The 15,394-nt window shown below is 38.7% G+C and overlaps 1 protein-coding gene and 1 long non-coding RNA gene across 2 annotated transcripts in view; both read right to left on the bottom strand.

Moving 5' to 3' along the window:
• The window catches only part of LOC139142963 (uncharacterized), a 424,363-nt gene that overhangs the window by 142,684 nt on the left and 266,285 nt on the right, over positions 1-15,394 (bottom strand). The gene's annotated exons all lie outside the window — the stretch shown is intronic.
• Positions 13,514-15,338, bottom strand: LOC139132019 (uncharacterized). The gene is made up of 4 exons (XR_011552245.1): positions 15,092-15,338; positions 14,485-14,557; positions 13,886-14,020; positions 13,514-13,586 (listed from the first exon to the last, which is right to left on the bottom strand). It is a non-coding gene; the product is annotated as an uncharacterized lncRNA (long non-coding RNA).

Below are 15,394 nucleotides of genomic sequence, written 5' to 3'. Positions count from 1 at the left end.
CGTCGTAAACCACGCGCCTCTTTACGGCAACAGCTCAGCGCTACCCGTTAAGAGATTTTTTAATTTTTGCGTAGGTCAGCGGAGCGGAAATTATTGCTCTGGCTCGCGAGAATGGTGTGAAAGCAGCCTCATATCGCATAACAACTTTTGCTAGTTTCGGCACTTCTAGAAGTTCTGGTTCAGTGTTCGGAGTCAAGCTGTCACTGGAGTCTGATAAATATGCCTTGGTGATTGACAGCACAACTTTTCACAGGAATCAAAAATTTTTGTAACACACCTCATCCGCAGTCTGTGTTCTAATTCGCCAATTGATAGTCACGTGGGATGCGTTCTTTTTGTGCTGATCCACGTAAACGACGTCATCAGGCATCATTTGTCGGAACTGTTGCCTGCCAGGCATCAGTTCCGAAAAATGATGCCCGCTGACGTCAAAAAAACATTTGCGCATGCGCGAACTGGAATGTAAACAAAGATGTCGTCTGTTGCCGAGCGAAACGATAGTCGAGAAATTTCTCGGTTTATCCTACTTTCTGAAGAAGAACTGAATGCTCTGGTTTCAAACAAGGACTCTAAACGAACGAAGACGATAATCAAAGGTGCAATGAACGTTTTGCAGAAGTATTGCGACCCTGTCGGGAAAAACTTTTCTTGCTGAACCACTCCAACATATTACATCATAAGCTTACATGCGACAACTTTTGTGTATGGTACGCTCTTATGTAAGACTACGGATGAGGTGTGTTACAAAACACATATTGACTGGCCATGAGGGCAACAGCATACGTCTTTAACCCCTCGGGCCTGTGAGTCACCCCAAAAACAGACTGTTCCCTCGGCCTACGCCTCGGGAAACAGTCTGTTTTTGGGGGTGACTCACAGTCCCGCGGGGTACAGACGTATGCTGTTGCCCTCATGGCCAGTCAATATGTGTATACTAATTGCTCGCCATCCAAGTTTGCCTTGACTTCATTTGTTTTTCTGTAGTATATTTCAAGAAAGTTATTATATATGCATTATACATGTAAATGCATGTGTGAAATCAATGAACTCGATCAGAGTCAGTGGAAATGCTGTCGCGCGTGGCTCGATGTTTGTGTAGTCGTATTTACGCAGACATAGAGTGTTGCTTGTGAGAAACATGAAACATTTAGTTTCAAAATCTAAAGGAACACAATATTTAACCGTCCGCCTGATCTACAAACATTTTGTTGTTCGATTTCCCAATACCTTTTTCGGGCTGCCTTACAATCAAGTTTCTGACAAGTAACAGTCTGCAAAATTCGTTAATCCTCATCTTAGTTTCCTGACCAATTAATTTACTGACCGACAAGATATCTACCGTTAAATATTTGGCTAGATGATGCATACACCAACAAGAAGCCACAGAGTTGAGTACGGTCTTCTGTGAACTCCTTAGCCTACAAAGATGATATATTTATCAGTTTATCAAAATTTTCATCATCCATATATGCCTTATGCTTACGTTTGTAACCTCAAAGTACTTTTTAACTATTGCAGTATATCGAATTTAGAAGTTTTACATAGGCATTTTCACTGAACGCTGATTTTAACGACCCGACACAGCAGACAATTGTATAATTATAGTTTTTACGTTTGCAAATTGTTTGATCCGTCATGGGCATTCAGTTACTAATGTGGCAGTACTTCCGAATTGCACCTAATATCGATGGGACCCTGCCTGGTTTTAAATGATATCATAATGCAACTGATATAAAGGAGATTCAAACTCTAAAACAACAGAATTGATTTTATATCAATCACAAAATAGCTATATCAATATATGCCCATTTTGATAACAACAATTAAACTGTTCTAGCAGCACAATGATGTGACACAAAAACTGTAAAGTTGAAGTCACTATTTTTGGCACAAAATTGAACTTTGTCAACTCAATCGATAGTACCACAAAAATGAGTATCTTAACAACCCTATTTGTTCTATTTTTCAACGATGATTATTTTAGGAAGTTTTGGATTGCAAATCCAATTAAGGCTAACCAAAACTCAATTAATTTATTTTGTTTTTTCTAAGTTAGTAGCATAAATTTTGACAGCATGGCAATTTTTCAGCCATTTCAGTTAACGGCTGTTTGACGCAAACTGCATATTACTATGACCACAACGGTTTTTTGTGAGGTTAATTTAGCGATATTTCGGAACTAATTTGGGATAATTGGATCTTCATATTTTTTTCAAATTTCTCAAAATTATCAGGTGACCTATCGCTGAATGTTGCAATATTACAAAATAACTCATAAAAACAAGCGTGTAACTTTAAAAGAAAAGTAGATGAGGTTACATTTGCAGATTAAAACGAAGTTACTTCATCATCCAATTATCCCAAATGAGTTCCAATCGTGTTTTAACGAAACGCGCCTGATCCGGCGTACAAAAGCTTGTAATACTGTCTACAGTCATTTGTGCCGTCTCTTTTCTATTGGTATACCTTGGACTCCACGGTAATTGGTATAGTCTCTCGCACATACGGGTTGGGAGTTTGATAATGAGCGAGTCGGGATTGTCGAAGTTACCGGTCCTTGATTCAGCCGTGTCCACTGTAACTTCAACGAAAATCACACGGTATCAGACTGAGTATACAAACAGAAAACGAAATTGCAGATGTATGACCTCGCAATGACCTTCCACTACAGGCCAGTGGCACAGTTACATGCATCATTATTTCAGATTGGTAACGTCACGAACCTCCCATTACAGGCTAGTCGAAATATAAATATAAATTACTTCTTTCATCTAGGCCATAGTGACGCCCACATGCCACAACAGGCTAGTTGAATACTTCGCCTAAAAGCAATCTGATTCGAATCAGATGTAGAGTACGACGTAACGTCACTCTACATCTGGTTTGAATCAGATTGGCCTAAAAGCAGAGTCCGGCTATTGTAAGTTAAAGGGAGGGATCATGGGAACTTTGCGAAAAGGTTGCCAGGGACCTCTACAACCGATGTAAACACTGTATCTAGCCTAGCGTACGTTGGTGATCGATGAAAGTCAAAACATGCTCGTAAAGAATGAATGCATGGAAGATATTGTTTGTAAACAAGAAATTCGCGCACTCGCAGACTGCGTGTACTAAATAGGTTTATGCTATCAAATCACAACCTACGTGTAAAAGGTAGGAGAGCTGAAACTTAAAAAAGCCAAACGACGACGCCATCCTAGATTACGTTTCTAATCATCCAAGTGTGCTTTGACGTAATTTAATTTCCTTTAGGAGATTTTAAGAAGTGAATGCAAGTAAAGAACACATTTATTTCCATATGTTTTGAAATTCAACATCGGCGATCGGCACTTTGAATCTACATTGTAGATGAATGTGTGGAATCAATGAACTCAAGCACGAACGTGGACACCGAGTCACTGGAATGTCACGTGTGGCTCGAATCTTGTGTAGTCGTATTCACGCAGACATGGGAAGGCTGGATGTGAAAAACATTTAACTTCTGGTTTAAAAATCTAAAAGAACGCAATATTGAATTCAAAGCGTCAGTCGGATCTACAAACATTTGACTACTATAGGGAAAATGAACAATGCATGACGAAACTGAGATTAACCTCCAAAGCAGCGTCACGCTGTTCCCACTCAAGCTCTTACTCAATTTCACTTATTTTTTGCCGCATTTTCACCAAAAATGATATCAGTAGTTTATCAGGAAAGGTAATTTCTTTGATGCATTTTGGCCTACTATGCCAGTGCATAGGACTGTGTGCACGGAACATTGATGGAAGGTAAAAAAGTAGGGGCTTATGGTAGCGATGTTTTGATGGCTCCTGTCTGCACGAAATCGCAAGATTTTATCCTGTCATCAATACCTTTAAGCTGATTGGGAAATGAAGTTTTGTTCTGAACACTCGCGCCAGATTGTCATGTGATTTCGCTAGGTAGCGGGCGACCCGCATTTTCAGGTCATATTTACTACTGCCCATATCTGCCCCGGCGTCTCTCTTCGTCAGGATATTAGCCAAGCAATTATGTTATCATTCAATCCTAAAACACCACAGACCATTTCTTTATATAAAAACCAACAAAATAACAGTGGTAGTGATTATGGCACCGCGTGTACGCTGACTGTGGACATGCGACACTTATTTTTTGGCCTTGGTGTCGTCGCGGTGAATTGCGTTCGTACAGGGCTTTATGTATTGTGTGTAAGGTGCCAAGGAGTTGAAGTATATAGTAGTACACAGTCATGGGGCCCTGTAGAGATCGAGTTCTAACTTAAACGCTACCTGGCGGTAAAGTTCTGCTGGCGTTCACGGACCAGCCTGGCCAATAAAAAGTCGTGTATTACAGGTCTCTGCCATTCAGCTTAGATTCTTTAATGGTAAAGTACATGATCATCAGGGTATACAATAACACCTCGCTTCTAAAGAGTTAAAACTTAAATGCTCTTACTTAACCGAAACATCAGCTCAGCACAACACGACTAGGTAGTGTCTCGGATGCCAAGTATTGCCCACCGGACGGTTACTACGGCTACGAAGCACTGGAACTGTCTTTCTTAGCAAAGAGTATTATGGCAGTAACACCAGAGTGTACGCCTAGTCTGGTAAAAGGAGGCAGCATACACCCAGAAACCATTGTCGTTCTATCTATGGGAGCGGGCAGAAGTTGCAAGTCGGAGTCCGTAACTGGAATTACCACTACGCTCGGTCAGCGTGTATGCGGCGGTCTAAGTGGAGTTGGCTGTTGGCACTTCGGGCAGTGGACGCTGAACCCTTCGCGGCTAGTCAGCAGCTGCCCTGCAGGATTACTGCCTGTCCTACCGCCGGGAATTCCTGGGTATATATTTGCGAGCGGCTTCGTTCTATGCGTTTGCTACAATCATAGTTTCGAGATCCCCTCTGCTGCTGGGCAAAATGGCACCCCTCCCTCATGATGGAGTAGGCGTACCGTTATTGAGCTAAGTCAACTCGAATTGAAGAAAACAAAAGTTAATAATATTCGACTTTTTCAGCCAATCAGAAACTAGTTTTGCACAATGACAAAATCCGTAGCCAATAACATACAATCTTCTATCATTATTATTGCCTAATCTGTATATTACTATCGCCACTTATAAACCAAATAGCAATACCGCCACGTTGGTACAAACCACTGTCAGAAGAAGTGATAAATTGCTATACATACAAACATAAAGAGACGTGCTGGAATGCAGTTCAAGATTGTCATCGGACACGCATGTATCAATAGACGGTACGCTACTCGCTACTATAACTGAAAACTTACAAAAATAAGAAACCACAACAAAGACGATTAAACATATATGAAGTGAAGTGGTCAAAATCGAGTGGTATACCGTTGCTGGGGTGATTTATTGTTATTATATCTTAACAGTATATTGAAATTCTGGCATGGGACGTCATAAACGGATTTTTGCTCAAGCTTAGAGCTCACGCGTATGCCAGCTGTGGTATATCGCCAATATGCCACGGTTTTGTTTTTTTTGCGTCTCGACCAATCAGATTGCTGTATTTGCGCCATCAATATACTGGTATGATATAATAAGAAATAAATTGGCTAAACTTTTATATCGTAGAATAGTTTTATCTCCGCCTTTGACGGTTGTCTGGTCGTCATCGGCAGCCATCTTTGCAATTGCACAGGTACAGTACCTGAGATGAGCACACACAGCATTGCATTGAAGACGGTGAAAGTGCACTATGCCAGGAACTTTTAATCTCTGAATGTGTATCCAAGATGTTGTGGCCAGTGATCCAGGACAGCTAGACAAAAGGAAAATAATGGAAAGCGACGTAGCTGATAGTTTGTCATTATATACTTGAAAATATTTTCGGTATGATGTTACTCAGCACTCTTCGCAAAAATTTGAAAAAAACAAAATGGGGAAAAGTTACCTTTGGACCTTAGTCATAACATTAAAATTTCACAAAGGTGTTACCGTAAATTATTCTGGTGACTTTGAAATGCTTCGGTAAATATGAAAATTATTCTTTACAACATTTAATCCAAGGGTCACATTCATTTACAGCACATCTTGTCGCACCTTGAAAACGACTACAAAGTGCTCTAACAGGTGCTATAATCGTAGATGAGGGCACTTGTTGTTTAGCAGATATAAAAGTAATTGCAACAAACGCAGTCTAATCTATGTACAGTACATGTCAGGTACAAGTGCTTCACTGTTAGACACTTACGAAATTACGAATCCACATAATTGATATTCTGTAGTCGGCGTGGTTAATATGATATTGTTGTTGTAGAGACGATGCACTAATATGGTCGTTGGTGGCGCACGTCCGTGTTAGTACTTTGCTCTTCCAACTGAGGTTTGAAATGCTCGCGCTCACGAGTCCAATTCCTATTCGCCGGGCATACAGTATAACAATTAAAAGGTGGTACACTTATTTGCATTGGTAGTATATTCAGTTTTTAACACAACGCGCACAGTTATTATTTTACTGTTCAATTGGGAAAGCAAAATCAATATACAGTATGGAAAGTTACAGTCTGCATAATTCGTCAATCCTCATCTTGGTTTCCTGACCAATCAATTTACTGACCGTCAAGATATCGTATGTATCTGCAAATGTTCTCTCGAAGATATTTATTTACACTTTGTGACCACATATGAAACTTTGCCAAATAAATAAACAACACAAAATTAGCCCAGGTAAAAACACCAATCAACAACATTATTGAATATCAGTCTGAGAGTACATGTACATTGCAAAGAAGCCAAAGAAATTTGAGGCTGTTGGCACTATAGCATAAAAAAATCTGAATACAGAACTCGTAGTTCTGAAGTTTGCATCTAACAAATGCAACCTGACGTATTACAATAATTGAAACCTTTCGCGTTAAAATATATCCCCTTTCCCTGCCCATGAACTCGATGATATTTCCGATTGTTCGATTGTCGAGGTTTACATATTCACTGCGATGTTACTTACCTATTGCACAAAAATACGAAGAATAAATTATCGAAGAAACATAAAAATACCTGAAATGTTGACGTTAAGTAAGATATCCAGTTGAAGATGCACAATTATTTGCAATAAATTCAAGGCGGGCCGATAAACTATGCTGAAACTATGGAGAGTCAAAAAACGAGTCGGTTTTTACCAAGAAGGTTACTCACTGAAGACTCCTTGATGGTCCCTGTACCAGCGCTCTCCATTAATAACATATAAAGTGACTGCAGCTGGTGACTTTATTAACAATATAATAAAACCGTTTATGGTTATATCACAACGTGATACAGGCATCCTCATCCCCATCCTGCACTCTGCATTCTGTAATTCTGTCTGAGGCATTGGAATCAGCCTGCATTAGTCATCCATGCTCAATAATGAGGGAATAACAACTGAACAATCGAATAATAACTAAACAACACTTGGGAAAATGCTTGATATACATTTACTGTATTCACGTATATTGACGGATATGGAACACAAAATTAGTTGTATTTCTAACGTATATCTTTGCATATGGACCATATCATTATGTTGATATACGTAGCATTATATCTGTGCAGATCAAGAGTATACGTAATACAAATCTTTGCACGCCAAGTGTACACTGTACTTGTGTATTTTATTAGTATACGTGTATACTCAACGTATTGACAAACGTACAGAACCAGTGTGTATATTGTTGTATATCAAACATTTTGCCCAGTGAAATGATATATCAATGATCGAACGAGTACATGTTCACTATAGTAAACAGAGCGAATGGAGTATGTCAATATGTCATCAAATCTCATATATATACATAAGGAGAACTGATCTCTAAGCTCTTAAACTTAAGCTGTGAAATTATGAGCTTGCGTGGCTTGTAACAGTTTGTTTGTTTCAAACCCATGCCATGAATAAACTTAAACGATAATAACTGCTCAAGCTTACGATTGGTTGAAACACAATAGAACATATTGGTAGTACGCAGAATACCTCCATGAGAAACACAAGTTACTGGGTGATTTTTAAAGGCTTAAACAAGCAAGACCAGGTTGTCGATATCATGCTGGCATTTCGTGGCGCCAGCATTGTTAGAGTTCAAATCGAGAGGAATTGCCCTGGATTTATTGCGTCCAAGGACGCTATTGTATCGTGAGCGTGAAAGATGCATGTTCTTTGCGCCAAAAATTTGGAAGATAATGACATAAATGTAAATCCTTCCGTAGAATAAACGTAACATTGCCACAGTACTAAGGCATGTAAGGCTAGCTATAGCGTCAGATGTGCAAGGCATGCGCACGATTCACCTTGGGTACTCTTGATCACAAAGACCTCCATTCATTATTAATACCACACATACAGCTGTACAATTCAAGTTTGTTCACTGTAAATTACTGATAGCCGACAGTTTGGCAAACAACAAAAGAACGATCTCTCAATATTATGAAAACAATGAAATATTCCGTCATATTAGATCACATCAACAAAGTAGATGAACAAGCGTATGAAGAAATTACCTTCAATGTGTCTTACGAATTGAAGATCAAATTTAATTCTGGCATTTGACGACTAAATCAGGTTATTCGTTAGTGAGGAACCACACCGAACTTTTTTAGGACTTAGACGGGGCGTAACGTTAGTGCTGAGTTGATGAGGGCGCTCTTTCTTTGTCTTAAGTGGAACAGACGCTGACCCAACCTTCGTCAGTTCACATCGATTGACAATCAATAAAATTCCGGACTAACAGACAACAACTCATCTAACGACATTGACTCGTTTTGACCTGATGAAATTTGCTAAGTGAACTAAAGAGGGGATTCTAATTTTAATAGTTGGTCCGGTTTATACAGTTTACAGGTTGCTTCAGTATATCAACAACTATAATAAAACCCGTGCTTAATAGTGTATTAAGAGGTTCGACATATTCATATCTTTTGGAAATTTTCTTGGATTTGATTTTAAAAGTCTTTGTGCAACGACTATTGTGAAGACATTAAATTGTACTTCTCCACTATCCATGGACATTTAATCTATTGTGGAACAAATGTATATATTCTACTACACATTAATTCCCAAGTTACGCTCTAAATTAATTTTAAAATGGACAGCTTGGCATTCCGATGTAAGCTTTTCCACTTGTTTTAAAACGTAGTTTATTCTATACTTGTGCAAGGGAACATTTGTTTGAAAATTAAAAAGGTAAATTCGGACATAAGGTATAAAATATAATGATCAAGGAACAGGCCAAGACGGGATGACTTTTTAGTGATGCCCTACATTCATTAAGATGCGCAGAAAAGACATGCATTATTCGGGAAAGAAATGCCCTTTGAGATTTCATGCGAATATACAAATATTTGATCTAGTTAAATGTATTGCGCAAGAGGTCGAACATAGAATATCTGATACAAATTAGGCTGAAAACATTAGTCTTGATAACGTTATCAACTGGTAGTTTTTCCACTGTTTGTTCTCATTTGATGATACGTTTCTATGAATAATAAAGGCCAGGTGTGTACATGCATGGTGAACTTCACTAATATATAGAGCTGCAGTGCAAGATGTATGTACTACATATACTGTATTAAAGTAAAATACAATACAAAGTAATAACTAAGACGAAAGTAAATCCTACATTCAAAGTTCTCCGCAGGGGGGCGCTCATTAGATAAGTGTAACATCGTAGAGTCCAATCCCGACATACAATGACAATTCATGCGAATCTTCCCATATTTTTTGCATAATTACAAGTTTTTGAATAACTACTATTATAACAAAAGAAGTCCAGTCTCTATAGTGTGCATCTGCTAACCGTTGCTAACCGTTGCTTGATATGTAGAGATTATCAACATGTTGCCCGCTCCCAATCTCACATCATATCGAAAACTCATTCTGAAGTTTTTATTTTAATTTTGAGAAAAAATTCGTCAACATTGACATGACATACAAGACGTATAAAATTCATTCATTCCCTAAAAACGTTGGCAAAGCCCCGCCTGGTAAGAATGCGGTGCCCCAGACAGCTACAACACTGGTGAAAATAAGGAATGCCTAATCAAAGTCTTTATGGCTGAAACTGACCGCCAAATGGTTGACCATTTAATCAAAACTGTAACTGCAAAATACATCATGCAGACCACAAATTGATGAAAAAACAAACATACCACAAAACTTGTGACCTTACAATAACCAATCCACCTAAAGTGAACAAATACAATACTGGCAACGTGAAGGTACTTATGAGCGATTTATTACATAATCAAAATTCTCTTTGCACGCGTAAAGCTTTTCACAATTTCGATGAACGACGCATGTCGAGACCAAATTACTCTTTTATGGATGATCGTGATAAGAATTACACAATAACTTGTGTGTCCAGAATGTGAAATGTGATTGTGAAAAGTAACTTCTTCAACACAATATTGAATATGAAGTATCAAACTACTTACACTGCAATTTTTTCTGGTTTGCCGGCCAGCTAAATTCAAGCCAAAAATAAACCGGCTTGTTTGTCAGTAAACGGATTGTTTCGAGTTGTGAATTTTGGCTTATATTTGGCTTTCTGGCATGCCAAGTCTGGTTTCTGTGCATGCCAGTTTTGTTTTTGATACGGTATATATACACGCCAAGCAAAGATCACTTCAGCTTGCCAGTAAGCCAGTTAGTACTGAACAATGGTTTACAGGCAATCCACTCTTATATGAACTAGGCTTGCTAGCAAGCCATGTTTAAGATACTTAGGCTTGCCCATATACCAGATAATGCTGAACAGTGGCTTATTTGTAAACCAATACCACACATCTCTGGCTCAACAGTAAGCCAATTCTGGTTCCATCTGGTTTGAAGATAAGCCAATATTACTGCAATGTGGCTTACCAACAAACCAATTTCTGACTAATTCTGGTTTACAAGCAAGCCACTATACGGATTCCTCTGGTTTACCAACAAGCCATTACAAGCTGGCTTGCAGACATGCCACTCTAGGGCTTTTGTATGGCTTGCTGACAAACCAGTTCAATATTAGCCATATTGCCGGGGGGGAGGGATAATTATTTCTGACCATCCTTCAAATTTAAATTGGATGTCTTCACATTTTGTAGACACAGAGGAGGATTATCATCCCATGGAATGGCCTATTGGGTCCTCTATGTGATGGAGCTACACAAAGCAGGACTGTAAAATATCTGAAACACAAACACAGCTGAAATAGTCAGAAATCCTGCATGCAAGGTACATTAAAAAACAACAACAATCAATCATCAAAATTAATTTCACATTAACATTTATTGCAATTTACAAGAAATGAAACAGCAATTGTTGCAACATAATTAAATCTAATACTTACAAGGGTATACTCACTGAAAATGATATTCTTATGAACGCCTTGATGTTATAAAGTTTACCTCATGCATCTGATATAAAATTGCTAGCTGTTTCACTGGGAAATCCCCTGTGCATTACAGACCACTCATAATTGTCAGCATATTTAGTTCACATCCCAGCTTTGTCAAGCCAGAAGTACTCTACAAATTGACAAGTTCCTTTCAGACATCTGATGTAATTAAAACTTGAAACCCTAGATAACTAAGCAAACCTAGCATAACATAGTCTCTTTCCATGCTGCAGAATATTACACCTTCAAGAAACAACACAGACTGCTTTCTCCTTCATAGACGAGCATACGTAGAAAGGGCTGCTGCTTTGCATCTCTTCCTCAGAGTTTTCCAGTATCCTGGAATATAAAAGATGTAAACATTTAAAATTTGAGGCACAAGATTAGATCATGGTAAAACACTCAGTGCCAAGCTACTAGTACAATGAGGGCAAGGCCTATCTACTGGTATATTTAGGGAATTTGTACAATATTGGAATGTTCATTGGTAGCATTCTAAATTAGAGTCATGTTCTTAAACACATATTTGACTGCAGGTACACTATTATCAAGTCTTTCTTGTTGCACCAATAATATGATATGACTACTCAGGGTAAAGTCTGTTAGCATGAAAAAGATAGCTCTTGCAAGTTATTGTCAATGTCATAGGCCTTGCTGCATTACTACACTGGCAAAAATGTGTAAAACTATGGTTTGACTGTCATGATAATGAATTTCAAATCCAGAATATCAAAATGAATATATTACAAGGCAAGATATGTTAGAGTCACAGTGCAATGTGCTTTTGAGACTTGCAAAGAAGTTGGAAAGACTTTGAGAAGGCATTTTATCACTCTCGCTATGCAACAGCCATCATAGTGAAAATACTCGTGACTAATGACCGTGTCACCACTTGTCTTCGACTCGTGGTGACACGGTCATTACGTCACTCGTATTTTCCTTTTCTGAACGAAGAAAAATATTAGGGAATAATATCTAATTATCTTGAAACAAATTGACAAATGCAGATTTGACATGGCCATGTCCTTGTAGAACATCCTAGCACAGCTTTGACGAGCACTCTGTGTACCACCCATGTACCTGACAACACTAGCAGGGATAATTTTATACACATCCCTGATATAGGAATGTGTGCTGTAGGTATGTGACGTGCCTAGCACTATATGCATGTACCAGAAGAGCTGTTCACCCCTGTACCAGGACCTGTGTTCAGCATTTGAGGCACAGTAATGAACACATCCACATACCAGCTAGCCCTGTTGAAATTTTCAGCCCCTTTTTACCCTGGTCATATAAAAGCTTACCTCCCTGTACCAGCCCTTATTGTAAACACAGTGCAATTGTGCCTATGCAGACATTCATGTACCAGTTATGTTGGAATTTCCCCCATTACAGAACTGTACACCTTGCTTCTACAGGGTTGATTTCGAAGCAAATTTTCAAGCTCATTTTTTCAAACCCATGTTACATGTACTATTTGCAAAACTATTGTACAGGACTGTTGACACACTAGGTACATGGATGTGAAATACAGCTGTGCTACTTATTTTTCTGACTATACTATACTGAGGATATTATTTTAATAGCTGGTAGTCTCTGTAGCTTCTCAGAGCTGGTACAGGTATGTGCACATCCCTGAACCAGCCCTCAGAATGTAACAGGGCTGTGAGAGATTTCCAGTGTAGGGTTACACGGACTTTGTTGTACTGAATCAGACAGAAATTATAAATCCAGCATGATGAAAACTCCATCAGCTGTAGCCATTGGCAATTTCCAAGTAGTTTTGTTGTGTGTATATACTGCAGTTTCTTGTTCTACTTCTTAAGGCATGATGAATGTCTAACATACATTATCAATCCAGTTCATATGTGTATAGCAATGTTATTGTTAAAAATCTAATATCAGTCTGGAATAGAATTCATTGTCAACAATAACAATGGTTGTTAAGCATGTACACAGTACATTGTCAAGTAGAACACTGGTATTCAAGAGACTGTTATATAGCTGTCAAAACTGTGCAGTTTGTACACACAACAATGAAGATTGAAAATTGCTAAAACTTACAGCTAATGTCAGAGCAAACTAGTCAAGGCACATTATGTGCCTTGACTAGTTTGTACTGAATCACAGTAACAAATTTTTTCAACAAGCAATACTTACTCAGAATTATTACCATTTTTCCAACTGCAGTTTTTCCACCAAAGACACTCTTGAGAACCAAAAATGTTTGATGCCTGTTTAAAAATAAGGGAAATGGCAAATTATGTTTTGATACAACAGACTAAGATTCAATATCATAAACTAGGTGCAGCAAGTGGCTCCCCTCTTATGATTGATTATAACAATAAAAAGTTTAAACATGTCTGTCTGTTGTGTGACCACGACAAAGATAATATGTCACTGATATGTACATTGTAATAACAGCTGAAATTTAAAAAAAAAACCCAAAAGTGATAGTGTAATATGTGGAAATATGAGGAACATGCATGCCTGATTTTATTATTATCACATGCACATAACGATACTTGATCACCTTTTATATCTGTTCTATGACTTCCATATCTGAGGGCAGTCTTCATTCTGCTTACACATTGTACTCAGAGAATCCATTGTTAATTTGTGGAGCTGAAGGCATTTTCTGTATCAAGTATATTATGTCCTGGACAATCTGTTGAAAAAGAAACAAATAATTATCTAGATAGATAGATAGATAATTATCTATTACCCGTAAGTTGAAGTCAAAAGTCACATTTGTACAGGAAGTTATTTGCTGAAAATGAATCACTTAAATATTTACTTGTCGTGAGTGACAAGATGGCTCACACAATTTGTGTAAGCAATGTTGAAGGACCCAAGTTCAAATCATGCTGTGGAAACATAAATTTGCCTTGAATAACAGAATCAACCATTACATCATTTGGCCAAAGGATTTGTGAGGTATGTGTCTGTATTAAATCATCTAAGTTGCCAGTTTGAGGTTATTATCAACATAAACAAGAATATCATCCATGAAACAGTCTATGTTTGTTATTGAAAGAATGGCATGAGGATATCTGCAAATAAGCTGTGGCAAGTCAGTTTGCCTGAAAATCACACAAAGGTAGCGTGAAACAAATGTGCAGTTTTACTCACATTTTCTGGTAAAATGGGCATCTCTTTACTGTGGCGATTGCTCTTGTTGCAGCTATTTGTTGGTGTCTCCGTCCTATACACAATAATGACAAAGGGTTATTAAATGCAATTTTCCTGTGAACTGATGGATGACAAATTTTAAATGATTGCCATCTTCCGTTCAGGATGGACAATGGCAAGGGTTATTAAATGTACAGCGGACTACGGACGACGTACACCATGGTCCATCTCTCAGAATAACCCTGCGTACAGTTATAGTTACACGGCCTCCGCCACAGCCCTGCAAAGGTCTATAGAGATAACTGGGGTCTCTGCGGTCCGGATGAGGACCGCAACGAAAACGCGGTCTGTTTGGCCAAAATTCAGCTCTATCGGGGCAAAATCCTTTCCCAGCCTACCTTTACCTCCTTACCGACCCAAGGAAAGATGCGATTAACTTCTAACATCCAAAACCGCTCGTTTTCTGAAACATAACGTACTCGACAAGTTGTTTACCCACGGGGATCGCCATTTTGAATCTCGCTGCAACAACCCCAGTTATCTCCATAGACCGTTGCAGGGCTATAAGCTAGTGGTGGAGGCCGTATAACGCCGGGAACACACAGACCTGTACTCAGGGCTACTCTTAGAAAAGCTCCTCGTCGCTGACCAGCTGACACAGTGGAAACGCATTTGATTATTCACCGTGCACGGACGATTTCGGGGAAACACATTCATTCGCGGTGGTGAAAAGCCATACAAACACGATAACATACAAAATGGACAAACACACATCAGTTCAGCCTGATGAAATGAAATTGAAGGCTAATTTGTTACATCCTTGGCAATGATCATTAATGAGCAGTGCTATCAATTTTCGCTGGTGCACCCGTCCATGGTCATGATGGTGTAGCGGTATGTCAAAGAAAGT

The sequence above is a fragment of the Ptychodera flava genome, chromosome 1 (genome assembly GCF_041260155.1).
Source record: "Ptychodera flava strain L36383 chromosome 1, AS_Pfla_20210202, whole genome shotgun sequence".
In the NCBI taxonomy this organism is placed as follows: domain Eukaryota; kingdom Metazoa; phylum Hemichordata; class Enteropneusta; family Ptychoderidae; genus Ptychodera; species Ptychodera flava.
This window is presented reverse-complemented; position numbering and strand designations above follow the sequence as displayed.